At 33.2% G+C, this 12604-nt stretch overlaps 1 pseudogene; it reads left to right on the top strand.

Annotated features, from left to right (window-relative positions):
- The first annotated feature begins 8569 nt into the window (after positions 1-8569).
- The window catches only part of LOC135207452 (glutamate receptor ionotropic, delta-1-like), a 6803-nt pseudogene continuing 2768 nt past the window's right edge, over positions 8570-12604 (top strand).

Below are 12604 nucleotides of genomic sequence, written 5' to 3'. Positions count from 1 at the left end.
TAGGACGAAAGTACTCGGCCAACTCGTTTTTCATTATTTTCCTTCGTGGCAAAAAAACCTTTATCATATATAGCATCACGTTTTATATACTTCGTGATCAAGTTATTCATATATATATATATATATATATATATATATATATATATGGCTGCGTTTGTGTATCCTTATTGATGAAACATATAGAAAATCACTAAAACAAAAAATAAAACTAATGGATTAAATAAAATGAGTTTTCTATTGTTGCAATTATTTCCCATTTTCAGACAAACAAGGCTTCTACCATTCGAGCCAAGCAAGCATTTCCCCAACTAGATACTGAGAGCCAATTAAAATATGATCTCCAGGAAATGATGCTATTCCAGACTTGATTTGTCTACTGGAAGATGGAAGATCTCATGATTTATGAGGAGGAAGGCTCCGATGGAAGTAGACCTGGTTCTATACTCGTCTTTAGATGTGAATAATTTAATTAACAAGATCACAGTCCTTATAACCATAATGACCTCTAATAATGAAACAATCTCCTACGTACTCTGATTTATTCTAGTGTTCTGTAAAGGAAAACTATTGAGATGGCTTAGTCTGTCCGACCGCACTTTTTTCTTTCCGCCTCAGATCTTACAAACTACTAAGGTTAGAGGGCTGCAAATTCTTATGTTGATCGTCCAGTCTCCAATCATCAAATATACCAAATTGCAGCCTTTTATCGTCAGTAGTTTTTATATCATTTAAAGTTAAAGTTAGCCATAATCTGTGCGTCTGGCAACGATACAGACCATGCAGGCCACCATTGGGCAGTGGCTCAAGTTTCATGGACAGCGGCTCATACAGCATTAGAATGAGACCACCGAAGGATTTTCGGCTGTACAGAAAACTCCATTGCGCCGAAGAAACTTCCACGCATATTTTACTTGTTTTCATTGTAAGTTTAAATGTCAATAGGACGCGCGTCCTAAAACTCTTACGTAGCCCAGGCCCGAAGAAAACTGGATAGAGGGTGAAGAAGGGCAAAGGAAGCGATATATTGTATTATTTGACCTTTTGCCCAACACATGGGGTCACTTGGGCACTGCAGTTTTGGGTGGGGACCCGAAGACGAAACCCGGAGGCCTATGTTGGCTTAGGTTATGCTGGATTAGTCAAGGTTACAATATTTAACGTTAATATCCTACGATCTTCAGAAGCTTACTCGTTCTCGTCTTCTCTCTCTTTCTCTCTCTCTCTCTCTCTCCAAAAGCCTCAAATATTCCCAAGATGTTTGCTAATCTTTCACGAATAATGAAGGGATGTTGACGTAACGAGCTCCCAAACTTAACTGTCCTGATTCGATTTCTCTTTCCTCTCCTGGATCAAGTTACAATGAGCTGAGGTCGATAATTAACGATGATCCTTCTCAGCCTCAGTAAAAGAAGCTAGATGTAAAGTCTGGAAATTCTGAGGTAACACAATAGACTTTGAATTTTGCCAGAGCAGATCATTCTCTCTCTCTCTCTCTCTCTCTCTCTCTCTCTCTCTCTCTCTCTCTCTCTCTCTCTCCTACGACTAATCTAGTCCTAAGGCACTCAAGGAGGTGTAACTTCTTTCTGGCTGTTTTTCTTGAGATATACAAGACATATTACTAACATTTCTCTCTCTCTCTCTCTCTCTCTCTCTCTCTCTCTCTCTCTCTCTCTCTCTCCTACAACTAATCTAGTCCTAAGCCACTCAAGGAGGTGTAACCTCTTTCTTGCTTTTTTTTGAGATATTCAAGACTAATTACTGTCAATTCTCTCTCTCTCTCTCTCTCTCTCTCTCTCTCTCTCTGTCTACTACTACTACTACTACTACTACTACTACTACTAATCATAGTCCTCTGACACTCAAGGAGATATAACTTCTTTCGTTTTTTTTTATTTATTTATTTTTTGAGACCTACAAGACACATTACTAACATTTCTCTCTTCTCTCTTCTCTCCTCTCCTCTCCCTTCCTCCCTCTCTCTCTCTCTCCTTCTTCTCTCTCTCTCGGTCTACTTTCTGTCTACTTACTAACTACTACTAATACTATTAACTACTAAAAACCAATACTAAACTACTACTAATCATTTCGCCTCTCTCTCTCCTCTCCTGCTCGTCTCTCATTCTTCTTCTCCTCTCTTCTCTCTCTAACTGTACGCTCTCATACTAACTCTCTCTGTCCTAACTATACTTACTACTCTAAACTTACTACTACTAAACTACTAACGTAACTAAACTAAACTTACTACTTAATCAAATTTGGTCTTCTGGCAAACTCAAGAGAAATTAATAACTCGTCGCCCCAAATTCTTCTCTCTTCTCTCTCTTCTCTCTCTCCAACTCTCTCCTTCTCTCTTCTCTAAATCTCTCTCTCTTCTCTGTCTACTACGAACTACTACTTACGACTACTATACTACTACTAATTACTATACTAACATAATTAATCATTGTCTCTGGCAACTCAAAGGAAAGATAACTCTCGTTTTTTTTTTTTTTTTGAGACCTACAAGACATATTACTAACATTTCTCTCTCTCTCTCTCTCTCTCTCTCCTACAACTAATCTAGTCCTAAGGCCCTTTAAAAAGGTGTAATTAATTAGCGGCTTATTTTGCCGTGGACATAAAAGACTTATTACTGACATTTAACTGAAATGAATTCTTCCATAATGAAGCGGTCATGACAGTCTCATTGTTTTTCTTTTTTTCTTCGTGTGAACATCATTCCTCTTCATACAGAACGGTTTGACATTTCGAAAGAGTCCTCACGAGTGTTATAGAAAATTCTATATCTGAGACACTTCCTGAATATCTTTGCACTTAATTAAAATCAGGTTTAAAAGAGAGAGAGAAAAAATGTCAGATACCAGGCGACAAAGTGAGCGAATGGAAACAGGTTTCACGTTCTAATTAGCCATCAGTACACAATATTCCCTGACATTTACTATGCTCTGTGAAGGCGATAAAAATGAAATAAAGTGAAAAGAGTCCTAATCATTGAATTCGTATGCGTAATATTTATATATTTAAGGCGATTGGAGGAATGGAACAGACCTAGTTCCGGTCCTCATAAAGTTGTGACTAACTGGTAAGCTGTCAGAATTCACTTTGATATATTCATTTTGTTTTGCCCTGTTTGAATAGGAATTTACTTTGATGGGGATGCATACGGATTCAGTTTCCCCTGAAAGAAAACGGCTAAAACGCCTTTAATTTTATTTTATTATATTTATTATTTATTTCTTGACGTCTTGGTTTAAGTAAGAAGGCAGGAAATCCAAGACAAAGAGACATAAGCAACCGAGTGAATTCCTACTCTGCACGCCATTGAATAATAATAATTATTATAATCTTATGAAAAGCCAAGATCTTGAAACTTTGCATAAGTCTGATTATTTTAATGAACGCATTGTCCTTTACTTTAAGATTTTTTTCATAGTTTTTTTTTTTATCGTTTCCCAAGATGAAAAGTCAAATATCACGGGTAACACATATATATTTTTGCAGCCCAGACCTGGAAAACTTGGACGAATTATAAAGATGAAATACGGGTGGGTTAAAGAAAAACTCTCTCTCTCTCTCTCTCTCTCTCTCTCTCTCCTCTCTCTCTCTCTATATATATATATATATATATATATATATATCTATATATACTATATATATATATATATATAATATATATATATATATCTGTGTGTGTGTGTGTGTGTTCGATTGGCGTAAAGAAACATTATTGAAATATAATCAAAGTTTGCATTAAAGATAAACGATTGTCCTCTAAAAAAAAGAAAAGAAAAACTGATGGCAAAGCCATAAAAACGGACATTGAAAATGTTTTAGTAGAAGCGATTATTATAGCGTTTTTACTGCCTCGTATTCTGCTGGTAAAGACCTAAGCAGAAACAAAAGACGACACTTTACAAACAAACATTTGGTCCAAAAGAGAGAGAGAGAGAAAAAAAAGTAAGGTAAGACCTCCTCCCAAAGTGTCCCTCGAAGGAAACGAATCCGACTTGACCAATAGACAGTGAGGCTATACGAAAAGTCATGATCAATGAACCAATCGCGGCCCAGATTGTCCTTTAGTCCTCCCCAGCTGACCAATCAGCGAGCGCCACCTCCGATGGCACTTTGGGAAAGCACACACACGAGTTACTGGTACTTGACTAGCATCACTAGTACTAGTTAATCCTTCAGCGTCCTTCTTGAAGTAGGCTTCGTTCTGCTACTTAATCCAACGGCGAATTCAGCCTCGCTTCGATGGTCGACGAGGACTTACGATCAAACGGTTCGTTTTTTTTTTTTTTTTATTTGTCCAATTTACTTATTTTGAGGGTAAGGAAGAGAAGTTTTAGAACGCGGTTGGTCAGTTAGTCTTATAAAATAAAGCTTTTGTAATTCGCTGTAACAGAGTTCTAAGTTCGTACAGCGAGAGAATCTGTTTATGTTCCCAGTCTAGATTTTTTGTATCCCCCCCATTTTTTTTCCCCTTTTTTTTAAGAGTTGATCAGGATTTCATTCTAGATTGAAATGAAAGGGAAACAAAAACATTCGTTTTGTAATTCTGAAGTCTCCGTAACAAGTGTGGCATGTAATTTGAAACTTACAGAAATTGTTTTTCGTATAACTCAAATAGGTTCATTCGCATACCTGTAGAACACACATGATGGAGAGTACTTTTTAATTGCATTGTCATGATTTTTTAGTGCCTTTGTCTGACTCTCTATTGCACGTTTCAATACAGAAAATGTTAAAAAACTGATTCAATAGTAATTAAAAAAAAAATACTAGGGAACTGTTTTATGAAATCGTTCTTTGATTTCGAGATTCGGTTAAACACAATTTACTTTGTTTCGCTAACAAGTGCATTATCATTTTTTATCATTTATATACATATCTGATTAATATTCTATACGTGCATACTTATGTACATACATGGATATATGTGTAAATACACGCCCACGCATAAACATACATATGCATAAACGCCTATTATATATATATAATATATATATATTAAATATATATAATATGTAAACGTATATATATACATATATATATATATAAATATATATCTATATATATATAATATATATATATATATATACATATATTATATATGTATATATATATATATATATATATATATATATATATATATACATATATATTATATATAATATATAATATATAATATAATATTATATTTATATATATAATATATTACTTTCAAGGAAAGTTGCGTTCTAGAACTATCACGAGATAGAGAAGTTACGAGAGAACATTAGCTACAACAGTACATAGACCAGCTGTGCCTCAACATGGGACACCATCTGCTGTACTGAATAGATTTGCCCAGAAACAGACATAGTATTATATAATACATTCTACCTCATGCATATTCATATTCCTAAGCGTTAGCGTGGTTTTGGGAATTCACAAATGAAATAATTATAAGGAAATAAACGTAATTTTTTTTTTTTAATTTACTCTGAAGAATGCTGTTCATACTAGACTCATTATCTACCTTTGTTGAAGACGAATGTCAAAAGTATATATCAAGAAATTACGGAAAACCATCATAAATCTAACTTATCCTAAGTTCGCTCTTACGTTCGTCACGGTCAAAAACCTTCATCGATTTCTAAGTCACAAAATTATTCGCACGTCCGGACACCACTATATACAACCGAATGATTTATGTATATATTTACCAACGCGACAGAACGATGGCCTTTTTCAAGACGCGGGGAAGAGGAGTAATTGAGTGGAATAAATATAGGTGAATCCATTTTTCTCATCCGAATCACTTTATGGGTCTTTCTACCCCCACCCCCGACCCCCTCTTCATAAATCCGCCCGGCAATTTCGGTTGATGAAGATGGCACTCAAATTGCTGATTTGTCATCCCTTTCTGTGTCGTGATTTATGAAAGAGAGATTTGGGTAGGACCCTCTCTCTTGAGACTTCCGTTTGCTAGGTCTGTGGATTGATCCTGGGCTTCCGAACAATTCTGTAGTCTGATTTAAGGAGAGTGAGTTAAGGTAGGTACCGTTATTCTAGAGGCTTTCAATTACTAGGTCCGTGGTTCGATACGGGGCTTCCAAGCAATACTGTGTTCTGATTTAAATCTAGAGAATTGGGGTTAGTGATGCCCTATTCGGGAGACTTGTAGTTGCTAGGTCCGTGGTTCGATCCAAGGCTTCCAAACGCTATTAGACCCAACTACAATTGGGTACCATCGTCAGCAACTTCATCTCTGAAGACGTGATTCGATTCCCAAGCTAACCAGAAGGCTTTAGGCCTATACTATAACATTCCACTGTGCCTTTGGTGAGTTAGGTACTGGCTAACGTACCTGGTAGCTAGCAGACTGTGTGGGTTGTGGGTTGCAATCAGGGTAAATGACGTAGGGATAGAAACCTTATCCTATAAGACTAATTGAAGCCAGGCTCTTTAAAAGAAAAAAGTCTATAGAGTTATTTTGATTCCCAATATACTAAAAAAAACTGGATATTTATGACGAAATCAATAAAAAAATGAATAATAAATAATAATTCTTTCATAGGACAACTGTCATGGCTCTTAAATAAGACTAAAGAGTAATTAACACTTGGTCAGGTCAGTAAATGTTCAAAAGTTCATATTTTGAATCGAATGTAATTTTGCAATTCGGCGTCTTTTGAACAATAAGCCTTTGTTCAGAACAATTACAAAAGGTATTTCGAGAACAAGTCACAAAGAACGGATGACATAATTAGGATTACAATGATATCGACGATATAATAATTATCAAAATGTTGAAAAAGATAATTGCTTTGAGGCTGTGAGCGTGATTACCCAAAAGACTGAAAAAAGTAATTACCACGACATCGAGAATTTTGACTGAAAAAATAATTACGATTATATTGCGAACATTATAACCCAAAATTCACGAAGTTAAAAATTTAATAATTTCTTGATTAACTCAAGGAATTAAGACGAGACTATCATATGACAGATAACCATAAAGTTGTAACATAAAAGAAGGACCCAAAGTAGATTTGTAATTATCAAGTCACATTTTTTTAACATTATACAATTGCTTACCACACTGGAAAATGTTATTTCGGACAAATTCCGTAATATTCTTTTGGGTTGTGTTGGTTGTAGGTTGTTATACATTTCATTTGGCATTAATAGGCTTATTAGTTTAACTGTGAAAAAAAAATGAAAATTTATTTTAACCTAAATGTATTCTATCCATTTCAGGCCCCATGAATGTAAGATTGAATTGCACGAATTAATAAGATTAAAAGCTATTAGATTCGAGTTTAAGCATTTAAAAGTCCTTAGATTCAATTACAAAAATCAAAAGTCCTTGGAGTCAATTTAAAAATATTTGAAAGTCCTTAGATTCAAGTTAAAAGTATTAAAAAGTCCTTTGATTCAATTTAAAAAGATTTAAGTCCTTAAATTCAAGTAAAACACTTAAAAGTCCTCAGATTCAAATTAAAACATTTGAAAGTCTTTAGATTCAAGATTCAAACTTTAGAAATCTCTAGATCCAATTTAAAACCATTACTATACTGATGCTAATTTTTTCCTCCCTTTCAGCAGACCATGACGATCAGTAAACTTATCTTCCGTTGGTTCCTGATTCTTCACCTAACCAGGGAAGTCTGTGCAAAGTTTCCCCTCATCAAGAAAGGTTAGACTCTTAGCCTGAAAAGCTACTTCTAGAGGTCGCCAGTAAAACAGGCTATTTACGAACCGGCTACGATAGACCCAGCTACTTAGAAACCCGCCCTTTCCTAAGCCATCTGTTTTGAACCGTTTGCTTAAGAAGTTAATATAGTTACTCACCAATGTGGCACCTTAACTTTACCTTATCAGTGTAAACATACGAATATTAATTGCATAGATTATTTATTTTTGCAGGGCGTTTCTGAGAGAGAGAGAGAGAGAGAGAGAGAGAGAGAGAGAGAGAGAGAGAGCTGCCTTTATAAGAAAGCTTTCTCTCAACAATTAGTGATTTTTGTCCCTAGGCATATATCATGACGGCTTTGAATCCAGTGAGAGAGAGAGAGAGAGAGAGAGAGAGAGAGAGAGAGAGAGAGAGAGAGAGCTTTCTCTCAACAATCAAGTGATTTTTGTCCCTAGGCATAATATCATGACGGCTTTGAATCCAGACTTGTATAAATAGATTTCTGCTACGCTTTTCACTTAGTAAATACAACTGCAGTAAGTTTCATCTCTTCTCAGCAGATCTGGCGTCACATGGGGACGAGAAGAGCATCCTGCTGACTACGCGAGGGGCCTTAAACGACATTTTGGAGGTCGATCGTAATCCGCAGTGTTCAGTGGTGTTCGTGATGAAGGCCGCTACGGAACACCTCTCGTTGTTGAAGGTGAAGAATATTTATTTTTTTGGTGATTACTTTCTTTTTTTTGGTGATGAAAACGGTTAACTTTCAAAGTAACAAGGTCTTCTAAATAGATTTAACAACCGCCACGTCCTCTAAGCTTTTTCAACTAAGCATTGCAGCATATTAACAAATTCCTAATTTGATGAAGACTAAAATGGTGTTACGAAATGTCTGACAACGACGAATGTCACATAAGTCTCAGGATCACCTCCCTGAATGTCACCGAAATCTCAGGAACAGCTTGTTTTCAGATCATGTCCACAGTAGCAGCGCCCAGCGGAGTGTCATTAGTGTTGATTTCGACGGACAAAGAAGAGAATCGTACTTGGTCCGAGCTCCAGCAGCAACTACAACAAACCAAGAAGGTTTGTAATGGCTTTCAATGTCCTTATGAAAATATGTTTTAATATTTTTTAATATCTTTATGAAAATATGTTTTAGTATTTTTCAATGCCTTTATGAAAATATGTTTTAGTATTTTTCAATGCCTTTATGAAAATATGTTTTAGTATTTTTCAATGTCTTTTGAAAATGTTTTAGTATTTTTCAATGTCTTTATGAAAATATGTTTTAGTATTTTTCAATGTCTTTATGAAAATACGTTTTAGTATTTTTCAATGTCTTTATGAAAATATGTTTAAGTATTTTTCAATGTCTTTATGAAAATATGTTTCAGTATTTTTCAATATCTTTATGAAAATATGTTTTAGTATTTTTCAATGCCTTTATGAAAATATGGTTTTTTTTAGTATTTTTCTATGTCTTTATGAAAATATGTTTTAGTATTTTTCAATGTCTTTATGAAAATATGTTTTAGTATTTTCAATGTCTTTTTATGATAAAATACGTCTTTTAGATATTTTTCAATGTCTTTATTGAAAATACGTTTTTTTTCAGTTCACTTTTTCAAATGTGCCTTTTATGGAAAACATGTTTTAGTCATTTTTTCAATGTTTTTATGAAAATACGTCTTTTAGTATTTTGCAATGTCTTTATGAAAACTAAAACGTTTGGATTTTCAAAATGTCCTTTATGAAATTACGTTTTAGTATTTTTCAATGTCTTTATGAAAATACGTTCTTTTAGTATTTTTCAATGTCCTTTTATGAAAAATACGTTTTAGTATCTTTTCAATGGTCTTTTTATGAAAATAAGCGTTTTAGTATTTTTTCAACTGTCTTTTATGAAAATAAGTTTTAGTATTTTTCAATGTCTTTATGAAAATATGTTTTAGTATTTTTCAATGTCTTTATGAAAATACGTTGTAGTATTTTTCAATGTCTTTATGAAAATACGTTGTAGTATTTTTCAATGTCTTTATGAAAATACGTTTTAGTATTTTTCAATGTCTTTATGAAAATACGTTGTAGTATTTTTCAATGCCTTCATGAATATATGTTTCAGTATTTCTATCTTATCATGATTGCCAGTTTAAATACGCGCATGAGTCTTTAATCAAGTCTCCCGTGAGAAATATCTTCACACAGTAAACTTATTGGTTTAACTTCTTTTCTGTTTACGTTGTGACATTTACAAGACAAAACACACACACACACACCTTTTTTTAGAAGTCCTACATTAGAAATATCCCTTAAGAGTTATTTGACCTATACATTATAACAACGTAATTTTATATTTAATCTATCGTAATTACGTGTACAAAGCCTTGGAATCTCACACATATGCTTATTCAAAGTCCTCCTACTATATCAGAAATTTCTTTCAACAGTAATTTTCTTTGGCTTCATCAAAAGAGAATTTCACATTTTCTCTGCAGTAATTACCGTATACTTACACGCACGTACATACCTATATATAATAAGTCTTTAATGAGACATACCTTCAGTAACTCCTAATATCAATGAGCCACTTTATATAGCTAAGCTAAAAACCAACTAACACGACCAAAAATTCTAACGCAGCTCCGCGACTCAACCCCTTGTCTGACAGTCATCGTGGCTAGCGAAGACACTGCCTTCCTGACCCTCTTCGGACGTGCGTCTAAGGCAGTTCAACTCCTGAAGTGGCCCACCAGGATGCTGGTCGTGACCAATCTGAGCTTCCTGAAGCTTCGCGGCCTCCTGTCCAAATTCCCGAGTTTCACAGACACGAATTCTATGGCTGTCACGCTACGCGGCTTCAATGGCAGTATCTGGTACGGAGAAAATGCTTCTTCTTGTTTTTATTGCGTGCGAGAGTCGAGTCTATCGGCGAATTATTGAGACATTCTATAAAATAACAAAGATCTTTTTTGAGTCTATTGGTGAATTGTTGAGACAATCCATAAAATAAAATTTTTTTTTATTGGATTGGTGAATTGTTGAGACAATCCATAAAATAAAATTTTTTTTTATTGGATTGGTGAATTGTTGAGACAATTTATAAAATAACAGATTTTTTTGTCTATTGGCGAATCATTGAGACAATCTATAAAACAACAGATTTTTTTTTAGTCTACCGGCGAATTATTGAGGCAGTCTATAAAATAACAAAGATTTGTTTTTGAGTCTATTGGCGATATTATTCAGACAATCTATAAAATAATAAATATTTTGCTGAGTAAATTGGGGAATTATTGAGACAATCTATAAACCAACAAAGATTTGTTATAGTCTATTGGCGAATTATTGAGACAATCTGTAAGATAACAAAGATATTTTTTTGAGTCTTGGCTATTTATTGAGACAATCTATAAAATATCAATGATTTTTTTTCAGTCTATCGGTGAATTATTGCGACAATCTATAAAATAACAAAGATTTTTTTAGTGTATTGGCGAATTATTGCGACAATCTATAAAATAACAAAGATTTTTTTAGTCTAACGGTGAATTATTGCGACACTATAAAATAAAAGATACTTGTTTTAGTCTATCGGCGAATTATTGAGATAATTTACAAAATAACTGATTTTTATGAAGGAAAAGGGACTCTTCTAGATCATGCCATGACCCAAGAAAAGACTTACTGAGAGGTGGGACTAAAATAACAGAGATAATTCTGAGGGGGGATAAATGCCTTTTCTTGCCTTGAGCCGATGATAACAAGATAATGGACACGATATAAATAGGTGGGACTTATAACTACAAAGTAAACGATAAATGAACAACCTCTTAAAGGATAAAAGGTTATAGGAATCTGTAAATAAAAGAAGCAGAGAGAGAATTCCAAAGCGTAGTAGCGTCAGGGATACGAGACGGACATTGGGCATTATTTTCTAGAGATATCGATTTCCGCAAATTAGTAAACATCGCGTTTTACCTTATACAGGATGTATGTAATTAAACTGCAAAAAGCTAATTATCTTCGGGAAATTAACACACAAATACTGCTCTGGATCTTCTGACTTTTATTGTTAATTGTGTGCAATTAACTTTATGTTAGATTTCTTTTGTGTTATTTGTTTGTAATTTCACCACTCCCAATAATAATAATAATAATAATAATAATAATAATAATAATAATAATAATAATAATAATAATAATAATAATAATAATAATAATAATAAGACGCTTTTCTTCTAAACTAAATCTTGATATATTGTTAGAAATATATTCACCCTGATGGTGACGACGTTAGTCATCGCAAATGTATTTCTACTATATATCTTAAACAAACTTTACATGCCAAAAAAAGGCCTTTTAATTCCTATCTTGAAAGGATGTGGTTGTTCTCCATAGTATTCAATAATAATAATAATAATAATAATAATAATAATAATATAATAATAATAATAATAATAATAATAATATAATAATAATAATAATAATAAGATAATATGCTGGAAGTAAACCCTCTTTAAATACGTTTTATTAAAAATTATTGCTACATCAGCTGCATTTATTTTATAGAGGATAGAAGTACCTCTATGAAATTAATGCAGCTGATGCAGTAGCAAATAATAATAATAATAATAATAATAATAATAATAATAATAATAATAATAATAATAATAATAATAATAATAATAATAATAATAATAACAATAATAACAATAATAATAATAATAATAATAATAATAATAATAATAATAATAATAATAATAATAATAATAAACTTTACTGAGAAATTCACAATCTCGTGGAAAAAAAGTTTGCGTAATAAAAAGCCACAATTATAAAGTAAACTGTCTTTTCCATAGTAATACAGACTACTTCATGATTGTGGATTTTTATTGCATAATAACAATGTTTTTATTTACT

This window comes from Macrobrachium nipponense, chromosome 32 (genome assembly GCF_015104395.2).
Source record: "Macrobrachium nipponense isolate FS-2020 chromosome 32, ASM1510439v2, whole genome shotgun sequence".
Lineage (NCBI taxonomy): Eukaryota > Metazoa > Arthropoda > Malacostraca > Decapoda > Palaemonidae > Macrobrachium > Macrobrachium nipponense.
Note: the sequence above shows the minus strand (reverse complement) of the source record. Positions and strands in the feature narration are given on the sequence as shown.